Source organism: Ranitomeya imitator, chromosome 6 (assembly GCF_032444005.1).
Source record: "Ranitomeya imitator isolate aRanImi1 chromosome 6, aRanImi1.pri, whole genome shotgun sequence".
NCBI classification, from domain to species: domain Eukaryota; kingdom Metazoa; phylum Chordata; class Amphibia; order Anura; family Dendrobatidae; genus Ranitomeya; species Ranitomeya imitator.
In genome coordinates, this window is record NC_091287.1 from 503403254 (window position 1) to 503423899 (window position 20646).

Here is a 20646-nt window from a genome sequence, read left to right on the forward strand (position 1 = left end):
GCTGACACAACACAGGGGCAGAACAAAAACGACGCTTCAACTCCTGAAAAGCTTCCACAGCAGCAGAAGACCAATTAACCAAATCAGCACCCTTCTTGGTCAAATCGGTCAATGGTTTGGCAATGCTAGAAAAATTACAGATGAAGCGACGATAAAAATTAGCAAAGCCCAGGAACTTTTGCAGACTTTTCAGAGATGTCGGCTGAATCCAATCCTGGATGGCTTGGACCTTAACTGGATCCATCTCGATAGTAGAAGGGGTAAAGATGAACCCCAAAAATGAAACTTTCTGCACACCGAAGAGACACTTTGATCCCTTCACAAACAAAGAGTTAGCACGCAGGACCTGAAAAACCATTCTGACCTGCTTCACGTGAGACTCCCAATCATCTGAGAAGATCAAAATGTCATCCAAGTAAACAATCAGGAATTTATCCAGATACTCACGGAAGATGTCATGCATAAAAGACTGAAACACAGATGGAGCATTGGCAAGTCCGAACGGCATCACTAGATACTCAAAATGACCCTCGGGCGTATTGAATGCAGTTTTCCATTCATCTCCTTGCCTGATTCTCACCAGATTATACGCACCACGAAGATCTATCTTAGTGAACCAACTAGCCCCCTTAATCCGAGCAAACAAGTCAGATAACAATGGCAAGGGATACTGAAATTTAACAGTGATCTTATTAAGAAGGCGGTAATCAATACACGGTCTCAGCGAACCATCCTTCTTGGCTACAAAGAAGAACCCTGCTCCCAGTGGTGATGACGATGGGCGAATATGTCCCTTCTCCAGGGATTCCTTCACATAACTGCGCATAGCGGCGTGTTCGGGCACGGATAAATTAAATAATCGACCTTTAGGGAATTTACTACCAGGAATCAAATTGATAGCACAATCACAATCCCTATGCGGAGGTAGAGCATCGGACTTGGGCTCTTCAAATACATCCTGATAATCAGACAAGAACTCTGGGACCTCAGAAGGGGTGGATGACGAAATCGACAAAAATGGAACATCACCATGTACCCCCTGACAACCCCAGCTGGATACCGACATGGAATTCCAATCCAATACTGGATTATGGGTTTGTAGCCATGGCAACCCCAACACGACCACATCATGCAGATTATGCAACACCAGAAAGCGAATAACTTCCTGATGTGCAGGAGCCATGCACATGGTCAGCTGGGCCCAGTATTGAGGTTTATTCTTGGCCAAAGGTGTAGCATCAATTCCTCTCAATGGAATAGGACACCGCAAAGGCTCCAAGAAAAACCCACAACGTTTAGCATAATCCAAATCCATCAGATTCAGGGCAGCGCCCGAATCCACAAACGCCATGACAGAAAACGACGACAAAGAGCATATCAAGGTAATGGACAGAAGGAATTTGGACTGTACAGTACCAATGACGGCAGACCTAGCGGACCGCCTAGTGCGCTTAGGACAATCAGAAATAGCATGAGTGGAATCACCACAGTAGAAACACAGACCATTCAGACGTCTGTATTCCTGCCGTTCAACTCTAGTCATAGTCCTATCGCACTGCATAGGCTCAGGTTTAACCTCAGGCAGTACCGCCAAATGGTGCACAGATTTACGCTCGCACAAGCGTCGACCGATCTGAATGGCCAAAGACAAAGACTCATTCAAACCAGCAGGCATAGGAAATCCCACCATGACATCCTTAAGAGCCTCAGAGAGACCCTTTCTGAACAAAGCTGCCAGCGCAGATTCATTCCACTGAGTGAGTACTGACCATTTCCTAAATTTCTGACAATATACTTCTATATCATCCTGACCCTGGCACAAAGCCAGCAAATTTTTCTCAGCCTGATCCACTGAATTAGGCTCATCGTACAGCAATCCGAGCGCCAGGAAAAACGCATCGACACTACTCAATGCAGGGTCTCCTGGCGCAAGAGAAAATGCCCAGTCTTGAGGGTCGCCGCGCAAAAAAGAAATAATAATCAAAACCTGTTGAATAGGATTACCAGAAGAATGAGGTTTCAAGGCCAGAAATAGCTTACAATTATTTTTGAAACTTAGAAACTTAGTTCTATCTCCAAAAAACAAATCAGGAATAGGAATTCTTGGTTCTAACATAGATTTCTGATCAATAGTATCTTGAATTTTTTGTACATTTATAACGAGATTATCCATTGAAGAGCACAGACCCTGAATATCCATGTCCACACCTGTGTCCAGAATCACCCAAATGTCTAGGGGAAAAAAAAAAATGAACACAGAGCAGAAAAAAAAAAAAAAAATGATGTCAGAACTTTTTCTTTCCCTCTATTGAGAATCATTAGTTAGGCTCCTTGTACTGTTATGTTTGCTAATGACAGGTGTTATGAAGGCAATCCAGAAACACAGTGTGCTTAGCGATCAGAGCGCACACAGTGATCTGACAAATACCCAAAAATACAAGAACGAGCTCTGAGACGTGGAAACTCTGTAGACTGCACACCTGATCCTATCCTAAACACAACTAAAAGCGGCTGTGGATTGCGCCTAACAACTACCTAGGCAACTCGGCACAGCCTAAGAAACTAGCTAGCCTGAAGATAGAAAAATAGGCCTGACTTGCCCCAGAGAAATTCCCCAAAGGAAAAGGCAGCCCCCCACATATAATGACTGTGAGTAAGATGAAAAGACAAAACGTAAGGATGAAATAGATTCAGCAAAGTGGGGCCCGATATTCTAGGACAGAGCGAGGACAGTAAAGCGAACTTTGCAGTCTACAAAAAACCCTAACGCAAAACCACGCAAAGGGGGCAAAAAAAACCCACCGTGCCGAACTAACGGCACGGCGGTACACCCTTTGCGTCTCAGAGCTTCCAGCAAAACAAAAGACAAGCTGGACAGAAAAAAAGCAACAAAAAAGCAAAAAGCACTTAGCTATACAGAGCAGCAGGTCACAGGAACAATCAGGAGAAGCTCAGATCCAACACTGAAACATTGACAAGGAGCAAGGATAGCAGCATCAGGCGGAGTTAAGTAATGAAGCAGTTAACGAGCTCACCAGAACACCTGAGGGAGGAAGCTCAGAAGCTGCAGTACCACTTGTGACCACAGGAGTGAATTCAGCCACAGAATTCACAACAGCTGAAGGTGTGTGTGTGTATGTGTATATATATCTATATATATAATTGCCTAAGGGTTTTTCCGTCTGTCTGTCTTTCTGTCTGTCTGTCTGTCCTGGAAATCTCACGTCTCTGATTGGTCGAGGCCGCCAGGCCTCGACCAATCAGCAACGGGCACAGCGACGATGATGTCATAAAGGACGTAGAAATCACACGTTTCTGATTCAGCGACGGGCACAGTATCGACGTAGATGTCATAATGGTTGCCATGGCGACGATGATGTCATAAAGGTTGCGTCGACTAATCAGTGATGGGCACAGTCTGCCGCAGATTCTGGAATCATCATTGTCCATATACTACGGGGACATGCATTTTCTAGAATACCCGATGCGTTAGAATCGGGCCACAATCTAGTTATATATATATATATATATATATATATATATATATACCGCCACATTAAAACCCTGTCATGGGGAGTCCAATCTCCAGCTCTGAACCCCATTGAAAACCCCTTGAATGTAATCAAGAGGATGATGGATAGTCACAAGCCATCAAACAAAGGACTGCTTAAATTTTTGCACCAGAAGCAGTGTGAAAGACTGATGGAAAGTATGCCAAGACGCATGAAAGCTGTGATTAAAAATCATGGTTATTCCACAAAATATTGATTTCTGAACTCTTCCTGAGTTAAAACATTAGTATTGTTGTTTCTAAATGATTATGAACTTGTTTTCTTTGCATTATTTGAAGTCTAAAAGCTCTGTTTTTGTTTTTTTAACTTTTACCATTTCTCCTTTTCAGAAAAAAAATACAAAATTTATTGCTTGGAAATTCGGAGACATGTTGTCAGAAGTTTATAGAATAACTGAACAATTCACATTTTACTCAAAAATATACCTATAGAGAGAAAAAATCAGACAAACTGAACATTTTGCAGTGGTCTCTTAATTTTTTGCAGAGCTGTATATATATATATATATATATATATATATATATATATATATATATATATACTAGATGGTGGCCCGATTCTAACGCATCGGGTATTCTAGAATATGTATGTAGTTTATTTATGAAGATTTGAGAATAATGCAATGAATGCACAGGATTCGGCCGGCCGGGCACGACCAATTAGCGAAGCGTGGTTCAAATGCTGCGCCAATTCACGGCCGGACTACGCCTGTTGCTGATTGTTTGCGTCCGGCCACGTAGCATATAACACAGCCCACATAGTAAATAGCACAGCCACGTAGTATATAGCACAGCCCACGTAGTATATAGCACAGGCACGTAGTATATAACACAGCTACGTAGTATATAACAGCCACGTAGTATATCGCACAGCCATGTAGCATATAGCACAGCCACGTAGTATATAGCAGCCACATAGTATATAGCACAGCCCACACAGTATATAGCACAGCCACATACTATATTGCACAGCCACGTAGTAATAGCACAGGCATGTAGTATATAACACAGTCATGTAGTATGTAGCACAGCCACGTAGTATATTGCAGAGCCACGTAGTATATTGCACAGCCCATGTAGTATATAGCACAGCCCATGCAGTATATAACACAGTCCACATAGTATATAGCACAGCCCACGCAGTATATAACAGCCCATGCAGTATATAACAGACCATGTAGTATATAGCACAGCCCATGCAGTATATAACAGCCCATGTAGTATATTGCATAGCCACATAGTATATAGCACAGCCCACGTAGAGTAGAGCACAGCAACGTAGTATATAACACAGCCCACACAGTATATAACACAGCCCACGCAGTATGCAACACAGCCCACGTAGTATATAACACAGACCACATAATATATAGCAATGTGGGCACCATATCCCCATTAAAAAAAGAATTAAAATAAAAAATAGTTATATACTCACCTTCCAGTTGCCTCCGGATCCAGCCCAGGCCTTTACCGATGTTCGTCGCGATGCTCCGTTCCCAGTAATGCCTTGCGGCAATAACCCATGATGATGTAGCGGTCTCGCGAGACCGCTACGTCATCATCTCGCAAGACTGCTACGTCATCACAGGTCGTTGCCGCAATGCATTCTTGGGACTGGAGCATTGCAAGGAGCGGGAAAGGCTGCCGCGGATGCCGGAAGGTGAGAATATAATGATTTTTCCTACACCTCATTGGGGGACACAGACCGTGTATGTATGCTGCTGCCACTAGGAGGCTGACACTAAGTGATACAAAGAAAGTTAACTCCTCCCCTGTAGTATACACCCTCCTGCTGGCTCTCAGCTAACCAGTTCTTGCTTAGTGTCTGTAGGAGGCACTTGGGTCTGGTTCAGACCCCAACGTTTTTATTTTATTTTTTACTTTTCTGTAAATTTTTATTTTTTAATTAACGGAGTGAAGGGGGCAGGGGGTGACGAATCCTTTCAAGGTTCCGATCTCCTCTGAATCATCAACAGGCAATCACGCGGAGTATACCTTCCCGTACCCTCTCCTGCGACGTGGGAAGCCATGCCTGAGCTCACTTCAGGGGCAACGATTCCTTTGAGTCCCGATCTCCCCACACCAGCAGCAGGCGACCACATGGAGTGTCGCCTCCATGTATCCTCTCCTGGAGCCAGGCCTATAGCCGGACAACTGGCCCTGTCCACCCGGGGGGCTTGAACTCCGTGGATGCACAGAGACACCCTCTCTTTGGCGTCCGAGCAGCCCCACTGTCCCACCACTGTTAAAGTGGATGGCACAAGGAGGTGGACGGTTCCTCTCCACCTCCCTAACAAAGGGATGGTGGATTGAGGTTTATCCCTCTATCCCTGCACCTGCAGCAGAACAGGAAGATTCAAAGAATAAATAGACTCAGGTCAGCCAGTGCAATCCCGCCTGCAACACCTTCCTTCCCAGGCGTGCATCAGACGAGGAATGGGTATGAACCCCGTAAAAACTCGCAAAGGAGTGCAAAGATGACCAGGTTGCGGCCTTACAATCTGGAAAGCCAAATCCTGGTAACGAACAGCCCAGGAGGCCCCCACCACAGAGTGGAGTGAGCCTTCACTCCCGGAAGAGCCTTCACCTCCGGAAGAGGCTGTTTGTCCTGAACGCGGAATGCCTCCATGGCAATAGTGAACTTAGGAGCTGGGAGCCCATTAAGAAAACCCTCAGAGATGATGAACAGGGCATCAAATTGACGAAAGAGAGCAGTCCTTGAAAGGTAGACTCGGATAGCTGTGATGAGGTCCAGCTTGTGGAGGAACTTCTCCTGGAAATGGACTGGAGAGACAGAAGGAAGGACAATGTCTTCATTAATGAGCAATGACAAGACCACCTTGGGTAGAAAGGAAGGAACAGGCCTGAGAACTACCTTGTCCTGACATAGAATCAGGAGCGGGGAACAGCAGGACAATGCCGCTAACTCAGAAACTCTCCTGATGGACATAATTTAACTAAGACGACAACTGTCCAAGACAGGAGAAAATACGTGATGTCTTGAATGGGCTCAACAGGAGCGCACTGCAGCGCACCAAAGACAAGGTTAAAAACCCAGGTACCAAGTGGGTGACTCCTTGAAGAAAGGTCCTGTACCTGGGAATGAGAAGCCAGACTTCACTGGAAAAGAATTGACAGAAACAATAAAGCCAAGTCAAGACCCGCTTGTAGAAAACCAAGCATGGAAGGAAGAGAAAAAAGGACATAGGGACCAACACTTGTCCACAGTCCACTGGAAGAAGGCCTTTCAGTATTTGTAGTAGATATGCAAGGATGCTGGTTTCCTGGCCCTAATAATGGTCTGAATGACCAGATGGGAAAAAACAGCCTCCCTCAGGACTATGGTCTCAACGGTCATGCTGTTAATCTCTGGGACTATAAACTCTGGTGGAAGAGGGAGCCTTGAGAGAGAGAGAATCTGGACTGCCTGGAAGCTTCCAAGGGGCGTCCATGAACATGTTCACCAGGTCCTTCTTGGCCAGTCCGGAGCTATCAGGATTATATCTTCCTTTATCCTTTTTACGACACTCAGATAAGGTAAGAGACGGAAAAAGATAAGGCAGTTGGAATTGTGACCACGATTTTGACACCCAGGTGTAGGCAAATATAGAACAGAGAGAGGCGCCAGCTGCTTCAAAGGCTGACTTAGCAATGGATTCAATCTGTCTATCTGTAGAATCCTTAAGCGATGCACTGATCAGTAGAGACAAGGCTGTCTTGGAAGACAGGCGAGAAGCCAGTGGATCGACATTAGGGATTCTGCCCATTTATCAAGAAGGTCTGGGCTAAAGGAGTAGAGGATGTGTAGCCTCTTCCTACCTGGGATGCACTTTTAGGGTGTTCCCAGTGTTTAGAAATAATCATGACAACTTCGCTGAGATTAGGGAAAACTCCAGACAGGACATTTTACCCCTTAGAAAGCAACAGAGTTCTCCTGAGCAGGTGCCTCGTCCTTCCTTAGGTTCAGAATCTAAGGAGGGGGCATGGGATGAAGAATGCATCCAGGAGAAAGTAGAGGGACCCACAGCTTCCTTTGTTTTGTACCCGATTTGTCCCTGAGAAGGTCGCGGAAAGGTGCATGCGAATCACCGTGAGAGGTGTTCGGAGCACTGGTGGCAGAAAACAAATGTGGAGATCGCTCCGGTACCTGGACCAGGGACTGTGAGACTTCAGTCAGATCTGAGACCAACTGTGATATGGCAACAGCCCACTCCGGAGGGAGGGGAGTGCTCTCATCCCGGGCATTATAGGGTTTCTCTGCATGCTACTTTTCTTCTACAGATGGCACAGGCGTCAGGATTATAGGGACAGGAATGTGCCTCCCTGAGATTGGACATAACTGATAGACTAGGGCTACAGCTGGGGAGAGCTAAGCCTTTGTAAAGAGAGAAATTAACCAGTCTGCGCTGGTCCTACCTGATAATAGACCTTTGTCTGCCCTCAACAGGGCAGACAAAGTACGCCTGCATCGGAGCCGCAGTGTGAAGACCAGAAGAGGACGTCATGGAATGAAGATAGGAGGCACCGGAGCGGACCTGAGACACCAATTTGACCAGACTGCAGCGGGACCGCCCCTGGGTGAGTATAATCTAACCTCTTTTTCTCCTCTTTCAGGATACATCAGGGGCTTATCTACAACATTACAGAATGCTGTAGATAAGCCCCATGATGACGGTGAGCTTACCTCACTATCGATTTTGGAGGTGACAGGTTCCCTTTAACAAGCCTTGTCACATGACTTAGGATAAAAGCCAAACCAGAATCTCAGTTTGCAGACACTGTGTTTCAGGGTACTGCCCCTCATCAGAGCAAAGTATGAGATCTGGTTTGGCTGTGTGACAGGTGTCTGACCGGGATCCAAGAAGTATCGTTTCTCCTTGTGGAGAGTGACAGGTTAAGCATGCCGAGACGAGGAGACTTAAAGTCGCTATTCTCCTCTGGGAAGGCAACTTATCTTTCTCCATCCAGGATTCAGGCTCTAAAAGACCTCGTTCTTGAAGAACGGAAAAAAATAGATATTGTAATGTGTCACCAACTAGTTCATTCCATGTTTTGAAGACTTGGTGCTGTCCTTAAAAATCATAGAAGTCATACAAAATAATCTGGTATTTTGTATGACTTTTATGATTTCCTGAAATTTTTTGAAATGAGGTGTATTTTTTTTCTTTTTCTTTTATTGTGCATCTTCTTAACTGGGAATTCATACATAATTGCTACAGTTACAAGGAGAACAGTCCTTTAAATGTCACAGCAAGAAGATCTTGACAATCTAGCTAGGACTCGGTAGTTCTGCTAAGCTGGTCAAACACTTGCCGATCATGTGATAACTGGGTTTTATATGTGACTGCAAAAAAGGAAGACAGAAGTGGTAGTAAACAGCTTCTATCTACTCAGGGTTGAGCGGGAAAAGGACGCTGTAGCTCCTTATAGTAGGACTGGAGACGTTTTAAGTAGGTCATCAGTCTGTGTATCCTTATGGCACTGCGCAGTGTGAGCTCAGCCAGTCGGTGACATGTTCACATTGCTCAGCACCACACTGTTGATAGAAGAGGATGTTCTAGGGGTCATTGTGATGGTGGCAGTGTGGGACCTTCAACAGACTGTCCAGGTCTGCAGGATTATCCACCCATTCCATTTATTGCTATTGCTGCTTGAGTTTGGTTACGTCCTTCGTACATACTGGTGAAGCTGTACACAGTATTCCATATGCTCTCTCTCTCTCTGGCCAGTTATTTGCATACACCAAAACTGTGTTCATAACATGTGCATCAAGTTCTATCCTAAAATATTGTAAATGTCCTAAATTACTGTATTCACTGGTTCATTATGAATTTTCTATTTCACGTGGACTTTAAGTACATGAAATCCCATAAACTGCATCTAAATCTCTAATGGGGGGCAGCAGCAGTACCGAACACCAGACTCCTAGTGGGATCCACTATTTGTGTAGAAATGAGACATGATGCTTCCAATGTATCAAGACAAAGCTGCCATTGTTGAAAGGGCACTCTGCTAAACGGTGAAAACCACTCGGAAACAGCAGTGAAGTCAGGCCGCATTTCATCTGCTTTGTACCGTACCTGAAAATAAGCTCTGATAGGGCGGAGGGGGGGGGAGAGTGCGCATTATACTTGGCACACGAGAAAAGGGTATTTATCAGGGCTAAATGCTTTGTAGCCACTTTGTGCCGTGAATCACGGCAGGAATTGTTAAGTATAAAATAGAATTCGATTTTGTTCTCTCCAATATTCACATAAGTGCCTAAAACTTTGTAATTAGTTATACAATCTAAACTATGCAGAAGTACTAAAAGTTCTCATCCGGAATAGTCAACAAATACTACGGATTGCACCCCACTAATCAGCTGTTAATGACACCAGCGGCAGCCGGAAGTTCTTAGATGCTACCGAAACACTTCATTTCTTTGGTTGCCACACCAGGTATTGCAAATCCACCCACTATTCAGATATATGATATTGTTGAATTTGGATAGGGCAACAATATCTGAACAGTGGAGGTGTGACACCCAGCACCCCACCGATCAGCTGTCACCGCCACTGGAGGTTGTTGCCAGAACACTTCATTTCTTTATTGCCCACACCAGGTACTGCAGATCCAGCCACTTTTAAATATATGACGGAACTAATGTGTTCCATCCGGATCCGAGACCTTCCGGTCGGCGCTAATAACAGCTGATCGGTAGAGGTTTTCGGGAGCTGTGCCCCCACCAATCAGGTCTTGATGGCCTATTCTAAGGGCTCTTGCACATGACAGTTTTTCAGTCTTAGTGCGATCCGACAAAACATCGAGCAATGTTATTCTATGGGGCTGTGAATATGTCCAATTTTTTCCTTGACCAAGTCAGTCCAAGGAAAACCGCCGCATGAACAAGTTGGATCAGATTGTCTGATCGCACTTGGCCATGCAAGTCAATGAGTGCATGGGAAACATCAAACCACCCACAGAATGGAGAAGATGAAGACTTTTTTTTCCATCTTCTCATCTGAGAAAATCAGATCACGCTATGATCACACTCTGATCAGAGTGTGGTTTGCATAATTGGAAAAACTTTCATGTGACCCAATCTATAAGGTAGGCCATCAACCAAAAAGTAGTAGCCAATGAAATAGTCATTAAGGGTCTTAACCGGTTAAGGATCAGGTGATTTTTAACTTTTGTTCTTTAATTTCCATCTCTCCTTCCTTCAAGAGAGATACCTTTTATTTTTACTTAAAGGGAATCTGTCAGCAGGATTGCGCACAGTAACCTACAAACAGTGTCAGGTCAGTGCCGTTATACTGATTATAATGATACCTGGTGATAAAATCCGTCTTGTGGTTGTTGTTTAATCGTTATTTTCAGTTTTGAGTTAATGATATGCTCTTGCTCTGGGACGGCCTGTGGGGGGTCTTCATGTGGTGCTCTGATTAGGTATTCATCTGTATGGCTTCTGACAGTGGGCTGAAGCCATACAGATATCCAAAGCCAACAGTATACAGCTGAAAACTACTATTTACTTATATCTCAGGTCAATTTTAAGTCTTATTGGTGGTCACTAAGGGGTTACGAAGACCACTACATGCAGCTATTCTATATTAATCCTATGCCTTGCCTGTGTATTTGTTTTTGCATTGTAGTACATTACAAATGGGGCATAAAATGCATCAATTACACCATGGAATTGTTATAAGATAAATCATAGCTGACCCTTTTAAGGGACCACTGATACACTTAAAGGGGGATTGTTTCTGCCATTGTTATATAGGCAGTACTGCAGTTTGGCTACTGCCAATCAGCTCCTATTCCTGGCTGACGACAGATTGGCACAGATCCATGGGGTAAGTCATCAATTTCATTTGCACGGAGAAGCCCTTTAAGGGACCACCGACACTGTTATATCAGCACTATGGAGAACAGTATGCTATACCTTGCTTTCTCCAAAACTTGCAAAGAATACCATAGTTTATGCAATGAGTGAAAAATAATGCTAAGCTTGCCAACAAACATCTGAACTTGGCATGAAATGGATTTTAGTAATTCTATTACAATGTATGAAATGGCGTTTCCAGAGTGTCAGCCAGGCCGAAAGTAGAAATGACTAAAGCCTAACCAATTTCTATTAGTGTATGCCTGATGAAGAGACATCGTAGTCTCGAAAGCTTGCAGTTTGTTACCGTCTTTTCAGTTAGCCATTAAATGGTATCAACCACTGAGGACTCTCAATTCTAAATATTTTTCTATCCACTGGCTAACACGGTACCAAGATATATATCTTTCCTTTAAAGCCTACCCACAATGTAAAAAAATAAACAGAAAAACTATTGCAGGACTATTATTAATGTGCGTCAAGGCTCTTTACATGAGCCCTGCCTATGCACATATACAGAATTCTCCTTCGCAGCTCGATATAAGGCTCTGATGCCATACACAGATGTAATAAAGAATCGGGGAACATATTAGTCACCTAAATGTTATACTAAATGAACATGCAGCTAAATTCAGCTTCAGGCACAAACATTGTATAGAAGCAATTCTCACGCATTGCTTATTCCAGATATGACCTTCACAAATCTTATATAGAACTAAAAGGAACAGAAAATCTCCCCAGTCACTGCTTCCTTCCTTTATACATTGTACAAGGACCCCTGACAACCATACAATTGATTGCATACAATCCTGGAGATTTTAAATGGATATTCTTAAATAAAAAATATATATGTATATATATATAATATTATATATTGTGGTGGATCGGCACACTCGACTGCATGGTAAACACTGGAACGCTATTTCTTTAAATCTCTCACTTTTTTCATTTAAAGATGCTGTTTAAGCCAGTGCAGAGTTATCAAAAATAAACACAGACTTTTTGGCCTAAGGAAAAACAAAACATAACAAGTCTGTGTTGCGGTGATCCGCACGCCCAGGAGAACAACCCCACACTGATTCCGCTTTTTTCTTATCAGGAAAAACACTGAAGTTCCTCTCTCCAGCCCTACTGAACTCTAAATGCCTCAGAAGACTAACTATTTAAACACCAGATCACACCCTGGGGTGGAGATAAGGTGGGCAACCTCCCACCTGCTCTATGTATGTTCACAAAAACTAATTAAAATGTCTGATTAACCCTTCTCAACACATAGTGTGCTGGAACAAACTTCTGGGTTTCAAATCACTGAAGCTAAAAGCCTCTGTGAAACATATCTCCTTGCCAGCACTTTGCCAGTGACTTTGTTACATATCCCCACCCTCTGTCCAAAGGCAGGGGTTTTGACACCTTTACTCACTAAGCATAAGCCTGTGCTCCACATGAAAAATAAAGTGCTAAAAGTCACCTAGTCACCAGGGCATTCTTCCCCTTCCTTTCTATGATCTATCTCAGAGGTGCATGCTCTGACACTAGCCTGAACTTCTGGCCTAGTAGCTAGTATCTCAGCGTGTCAATTGCCCATTATATGTCCAAGTACTCTTTCTTTCTCTACGATGGCATAGCTCTTTTCACAGGAGGAGAGTTTCCTACTCAAGTATAGCACTGGATGTTTGTCCCCATCTATTTCTTGGGACAACACAGCTTCCAAACCAAACTCGGAGGCATCTGTCTGGACCACAAACTCCTGTTTGCATAGGCAGAGCTTCAGCTCTTGGAATGCTATCTCCTCTTCAGGGGACCATTTGGCCATCGATGTCTTTGTGAACTTAAGAAGATCAGTCAGGGTGTGGCTATCATGGCAAACTTTGGGATAAATCACCGATATTTCGCATAACCATAATTCCCAGAAACCTGCTTTATGGAGACCGGTTTCGGACAATTTTGGATTGCGTCCACCTTACTTGCGGCTTTATTTTGCTTCTTTTGATAATGTGGCCCAAGTATTTTGCTCTTCTTTCCCCATGGCACACTTCTTTGGGTTTATGGTAAACCCTGCCTTCCTCAGTGCATCCTGTACCACCTAGACCTTCTGCAGGTGACTTCCCCAATCCGGGCTGAAGATCACAATGTCAGCCAGATAAGCTGCGGTATACTTTTTGTGCGAGATTAGAATCCGGCCCATGGCCCTTTGTAAGGTAGCTGGGGCTCCCTGCAGATCAAACGGCATCCCTGGTGTATTGAAAGCATCAATCAGGTGTAGAGAAGGCCTTCTTCTCCTTGGCACTTGGGGACAGGAGAATTTGCCAGTACCCTTTCGTTTGGTCCAGGCTGGTGATATATCTGGCTGACACTAGCCTTTCAATGAATTCATCAACGTGGGGCATTGGGTACGCGTCGAATTCGGAGATCTCATTTAGCTTCCTGTAAGCTTTACAAAAACTCCATTTTCCATCAGGCTTTGGTACCAGTACTGTGGCGCTGGACCAGCTGCTCTTTGATTCTTTGATGATACCCAGGCTCAACATTCCCCTCACCTCCTTGGAGATCACGTCATCACAATTTTTGCACCACAAGCAGTGTGAAAGACTGGTGGAAAGCATGCCATGACACATGAAAGCTGTGATTAAAAATCATGGTTACTCCACAAAATATTGATTTCTGAACTCTTCCTGAGTTAAAACATTACTATTGTTGTTTCTAAATGATTCTGAACTTGTTTTCTTTGCATTATTTGAGGTCTGAAAGCACTGTTTTTTGTTTTTTTTCTTATTTTGACCATTTGTCTTTGTCAGAAAAAAATACAAAATTTATTGCTTGGATATTCGGAAACATGTTGTCAGAAATTTATAGACTACAAGAAAAATTTACATTTTACACAAAAATATACCTATAAAGAAAAAAATCAGACAAACTGAACATTTTGCAGTGGTCTCTTAATTTTTGCCAGAGCTGTATATAAGGCCTAAAGTGAACACATTTTTTTAGCCTAAAATACAAAGGACATTTTTCATCTTTTACCATTTTAAAAATTACAAAAAGGAAAATGGGCTGATGCAAAATTGTGGGCCCCTAGTAGCACCCCCTTTTGAAAGTATCACCGCTGGTAAACACTTTTTGTAGCCAGACAAGAGTCATTCAATTCTTGTTTGATGGATTTTCATCCATTCTTCTTTGAATAATTCTTCCAGTTCTGTGAGAATTCTAGGTTGTCTTACATGCAATGCTATTTTGAGGTCTAGCCACAGATTTTCAATGATGTTCAGGAGACTGTGAGGGCCATTGTAAAATCTTCAGTTTGTGCCTTTTGAGGTAGTGTGTTGTTGATTTTGATGTGTGTTTAGGATAATTATCAATTTGTTGAAATTTTGTTGAATCCATTCTTCCCGCTACCCGTGAAATGTTCCTTGTGTCATTGGCTGCAACACAACCCCAAAGCATGACTAATCCACCCCCATGCTTAATGGTTGGCGAGATGTTCTTTTCCTGAAATTCCTTACCCTTTTTCTCCACGCATACCTTTGATTTTTATGGCCAAAGAGTTCTATTTTAACCTCATAGGTCCACAGGACTTGTTTCTAAAATACATCAGCTTGTTTAGACGATCTTTTGCATACTTCTGATGCTGAATTTTATGGTGAGGACGCAGGAGATGTTTTCTTCTGATGACTCTTCCATGAAGGCCATATTTGTGCAGGTGTTTCTGACAATGTACCACAACTCCAGAGTCTGCTAAATCTTTCTGAAGGTCTTTTGCAGTCAAGTGGGGGCTCTGATTTGCCTGTCTATCAATCCTACAAGCAGCTCTGAAATTTTGCTTGGTCTTCCAGACCTTATCTTGACCTCCACTGTTCCTGTTAACTGCCATTTCTTAATTAAATTTTAAACTAAGGAAAGAGCAACTTGAAAACGCTTTACTATCTTGTTATAGCCTTACCCTGCTTTGAGGGCCCCCACCACTTTCATTTTCAGAGTGCTAGGTAGTTTATAAAGCTGGGAAATGTACTTCACCTGGCCTTTCCTGATGATGATAGTGAACAAGCCATAATCCTAATAGCCTAATTAAGGTATGAAACCTTGGGCAAAGTTATCTAAGCACACAAATCTCCAAGGGTACGCAAACTTTTGCACAGGCCCATTTTCCTTTTTGCAATTTTTAAAATGAAAAAAAAATGACTATTTTTTTTTAAACCAAAAATTGAAAGTAAATGTCTCATCTTTATCCTTAGTCCTTTTAGAGATCGTTTATTCTTCAACTTGTTTGACTGTTCCCAATAACAGTAATTTTAACTAGGGGTGCCCAAACTTTTGCATACCACTGTAAATATGTAAATATAAATATACATATATAAATCAAAGAAGCAGCACACCATCATTTTAGTGCAAAAAGTCATTTTAATAGCCCATTTGTGTATATATATATATTCATTTTTCACTACCTTTTTTGTTTGCATATTTTCTGCTCCACTAATTTCAGCCATGGAGACCTGAACGTGACCGGAAGTGCTGGCCTACAGTGAAATAGGTTGGAGATGACAATAAAGTAAGCATTAGTGTAAAAAAAATTATACTCACCTCTGTGGCCATCCCACTGCCTGTTGTCTGGTCTTGGCCTATAGTGAAGAGGCCGGAGATGCAGCACCTGATGGAAGAAAGAAGAGGATCTGTTTTTTATTTCCACAGCTTACTTTCATATCTAGCAATCATACGTAAGTTGGATGTTCATAAGTCAGGGGCTGCCTGTAATTAATTAATTGATAACTTAATTGCCAGTGGTAAAAGGAAATAGGGGAAAACAAAGGCCCATTGGCTGTATACAATCAAGAATCACATGGGACTAAGCATCAACCAATTGAAAGAAGCCATAAAAAGTAGGAAAATATGGGGAACACTGGTCTACAGAGTACCCAAGGGACAGACGCGACTGATTTGTGCAAATCGACAAAAGTGGCCAACAATATTTTACACAATGCAGAAGACTGTATCAGCCAGAGACTGATCACATTACCGCGGGTGTGACCAGGCGGTCTTCCCAATAATGCTGCACACCTATCAATTCACACACAATAGCACAGCCATCACGTAGTATAGCACATCACACAGTATGTCACAGGTCTAGCATAGCCCGCATAAAAGCCAAGGCAGGGAATGCAGGGCAGCAACCATTTTGGGGTGAATCTGTTTAGTGAGGATGTCACAGTTCGCAGGTTAGCAATAGAAAGGGAGAAAAGGTCAAAAAACTTTGAATACAATGAACGAAACCACAGTGAAGAATGGTTGCTATCCGTTTACCGATAGTTCACAGAAAGAAACTCCAATGTATATATATTAAAAGATAACTCTTATTCAATCAATCTAAAATCTAACAACTGGTGCAACAAAAACCAATCCCATCACCAAAAGGTAAAAAGACACTATATCTGGAGGGGAATCTCCTTGCGTGTTGAGGACATCTTTGAATATATATCACCATATATTAAACTAAAAAGCCTTTACTTTGTATATTTACTCCTGATGAACCTCAGATAAAGAGGAGAAGCGCGTTGAGTTTAATTTAGGGTACACATGCTTTGTTTTTGCATGGATTTTCTATTCATCAAGATGAGCTCTCCATTTAATTTGGTAATGTTTATATTAGCGCCTCCTATGGGGGTGTTTTTGGGGAGCTGGATTGTGAATTCTTTTGTATACTATAAAGCTATGTTATTACTGCCATCTGGTAAATCTTTATAGGATATGTACTACATGTTATGTAGTACTGCCATCTGGTAAATCTTTACAGTACTAAGCACCACATATTTTTTGGTACTACCATCTCGTAAATCTTTATGGCACCATGCATGAAATCCTTTTTAGTACTGCCGTCTGGTAAATCTTCATAGTACTATGCACTACATCCTTTTTATGGATGAGCTCTCTTCTATGATATTGGGCTTTATATTTATTATATATCCAATTTGATGTGTCTTACACTCTATTGGAGGTCCCATTTATGCACCTAGCACTTTATAGTTTATTCCTCCTATGACCAATAGGCCAGGGTCATTTGGGACAGTCGTTGAGGAGCAGGGGCACCAATTTCGTTCTTAAATTTAGGGTGTCAACCTCCGCTGTTAGGCAGGGTCTGGATAGGGATGGTATTAGATGGTATACTGTCAATTCCCTGCCTAAGGCAAACATCTCTCCCTTTTTTTCCAATATTGAAGAAATGTCACGTTTTTGTGTTCCTATTATTGGACACATTCTGATCTGGTTATCAGCTTTTCTACCCTACCCACATAGGGGTTTTTGAGGGGTAGAAGGGCCAGTCGACGGTGAGCGGGGGTGCCATTTGCGCAGAAATAGGGTGCCAACCTCCGCTGCCAGGTAGGGCACAGACAGTTCTAGAATGGGACCAGGCACTCCCTTGGCCTTTTCTATTTAGTGTCTTTTTCACCTTTTGGTGATGGGATTGTTTTTTGCTGCAACAGTTGTTAGACTTTAGATTGATTGAATAACAGTTATCTTTTAATATACAGCTCTGAGAGACCACCACATCAAAACCCTGTTATGGGCAGCCCAATCTCCAGACCTGAACCCCATTGAAAACCTCCTGATTAGAATCAAGAGGATGATGGATAATCACAAGCCATCAAACAAAGAAGAACTGCTTACATTTTTGCGCCAGAAGCAGTGTGAAAGACTGGTGGAAAGCATGCCAAGACGCATGAAAACTATGATTAAAAATCATGGTTATTCCAGAAAATATTGATTTCTGAACTCTTCCTCAGTTAAAACATTTGTATTGTTGTTTCTAAATGATTATGAACTTGCTTTTCCATTATTTGAGGTCTGAAAGCACTGTATTTTTTTAATTTTGACCATTTCTCCTTTTCAGAAGAAAAATACAAAATTTATTGTTTGGAAATTTGGAGACATGTTGTCAGAAGTTTATACACCTGTAGAATAAATGAACAATTTACATTTTACTAAAAAATATACCTATAAAGAGAAAAATCAGACAAACTGAACATTTTGCAGTGGTCTGTTAATTTATGCCAGAGCTGTATATACATTGGTGTTTCTTTCTGTGAATTGTCAAAAATTGTCCACTCCATATTTACTTTTTGTGATGTAACCGTTTACCGATAGCCAAATATCTGAAGGTCACTTTGACATTACTAAGGCTTTGTTGAGTTTAGGAGCTTGGAAGGGGTTTGATACAGTCAATGGAGACCTGAAAGTTATATAAAAGTATATTTTGGAAAAATTTGCAGAAGATGAAGAATTAAAATTTCAAAAGAATTGATCATCTCTACTAATGACCTTTGAATATAATTAAAATAAAAAATAAAATGATGTTTATGTAGAGAGAACAAATGAGCTGCATTAAAATTCAACAGAAATATGACTCTGACTTTGCTGATTTTTTCACTGTCACAGAGATAATTTACTAGAATTCAACATGCCACAACTACAATTAAAATGATATTTGTGCACTTCCCGTAACAGACCAAATACCAGGGTGACCTCAAATTCCCAGATATCAAACACTATAATCTATCTTCCCTTTTCGGAACAGAGGAACATTGGACACCTGGAACCACAATGTGGGTGATCTAATTGAGGGATGATTTGATAAAGCCAATTCCCTTCTTTACATTCCCATGTCTCCCAAGAGGATCTCTCACATGTCAACCTCCTGCATTTCTTTGCAATAAAAGCCTAGCAGGTCATCAAAGTTTAGATGCCTTATTGTCTCATTGATCATCCTCAATGTAATAGTCTGATTACAATGATAACTATGGGAAAAAAACAGTAGGCAGAATTAATTGACTGCACCCTCAAAGAGTCTGTACTGAGCAATGGGGAACTTATTTATCCATTACTTGGTCTCGTGGTTGATTCCATAAATACTGTCTAGCGGGACTAGACCTGGACATCGTGGGAATAGCTGTACATGCATTTACTATATATTTGTCAGCCAGATAAATGATACCTTCAGAAATTAAATCTTTTTCTCCTAGATACATTTAGTCAAATCTGTGCTTTACCATACTGAAGAATTCTGCTGCCCCAATTCCTTAATGAACAAAAAACAGATCTGTTTATGGGATTTACTTGATGACCTCTGCTCTCCCGTTTTCCTCAGCACCTAAACCAGCTCCCGCGGATGTCAGACTGGCTGCGGTGATCAAATTTTCTCCCACGTCTAAAGGTCAGTAATAGTATATCTCAGGTTGTGTACCTAATGTGATGTATTTCTGAGGCTATTTACTGCACAGGTGCAGCTCCATTTCTGCTGTCATCTTGGTGAGTGGCACACGTACCAGGCTGGGAAGACTGAATCTGCAATAGGCAAGCAGCTTGATGTGATGAAATCAACTGTGGGAGTAATAATAAGAAAATGGAAGACATAAAAAGACCACTGATAATCTCCCTTGATCTGGGGCTCCACACAAGATTACACCCTGTGGGGTCAAAATGATCACAAGAACGGTGAGCAAAAATCCCAGAACCACACAGGGGGACTGTTGTGAATTCTGTGGCTGAGTTCACTTCTGTGGTCACAAGTGGTATTGCAGTCTCTGGGCTTCCTCCCTCAGGTGTTTTGGTGAGCTCGTTGGCTGCCTTGCTATTTAGCTCCACCTGAGTCTGTCTTCCTTGCTCCTTGTCAATGTTCCAGTGTTGGATCTGAGCTACTGCATCTTTCCTTGGGCCTGCTGCTCTGCTAGATAAGTGCTTCTAGTTTGTTTTCTGTTTTTTCTGTCCAGCTTGCTATTAACTTTTGCTGGAAGCTCTGAGAAGCAAAGGGGTGCACCGCCGTGCTGTTAGTTCGGCACGGTGGGTCTTTTTGCCCCTTTGCGTGGTTTTCGTTTTAGGGTTTTTTGTAGACTGCATAGTTCTCTTTGCTATCCTCGCTCTGTCTAGAATATCGGGCCTCACTTTGCTGAATCTATTTCATTCCTACGTTTGTCTTTTCATCTTGCTAACAGTCATTATATGTGGGGGGCTGCCTATTCCTTTGGGGTATTTCTCTGAGGTAAGTCAGGCTTGTATTTCTATCTTCAGGCTAGTCAGCTCCTCAGGCAGTGCCGAGTTGCATAGGTAGTTGATAGGCGCAATCCACTGCTGCTTATAGTTGTGTGAGGATAGATCAGGTACTGCAGTCTACAGAGATTCCACGTCTCAGAGCTCGTCCTATTGTTTTTGGTTATTGCCAGATCTC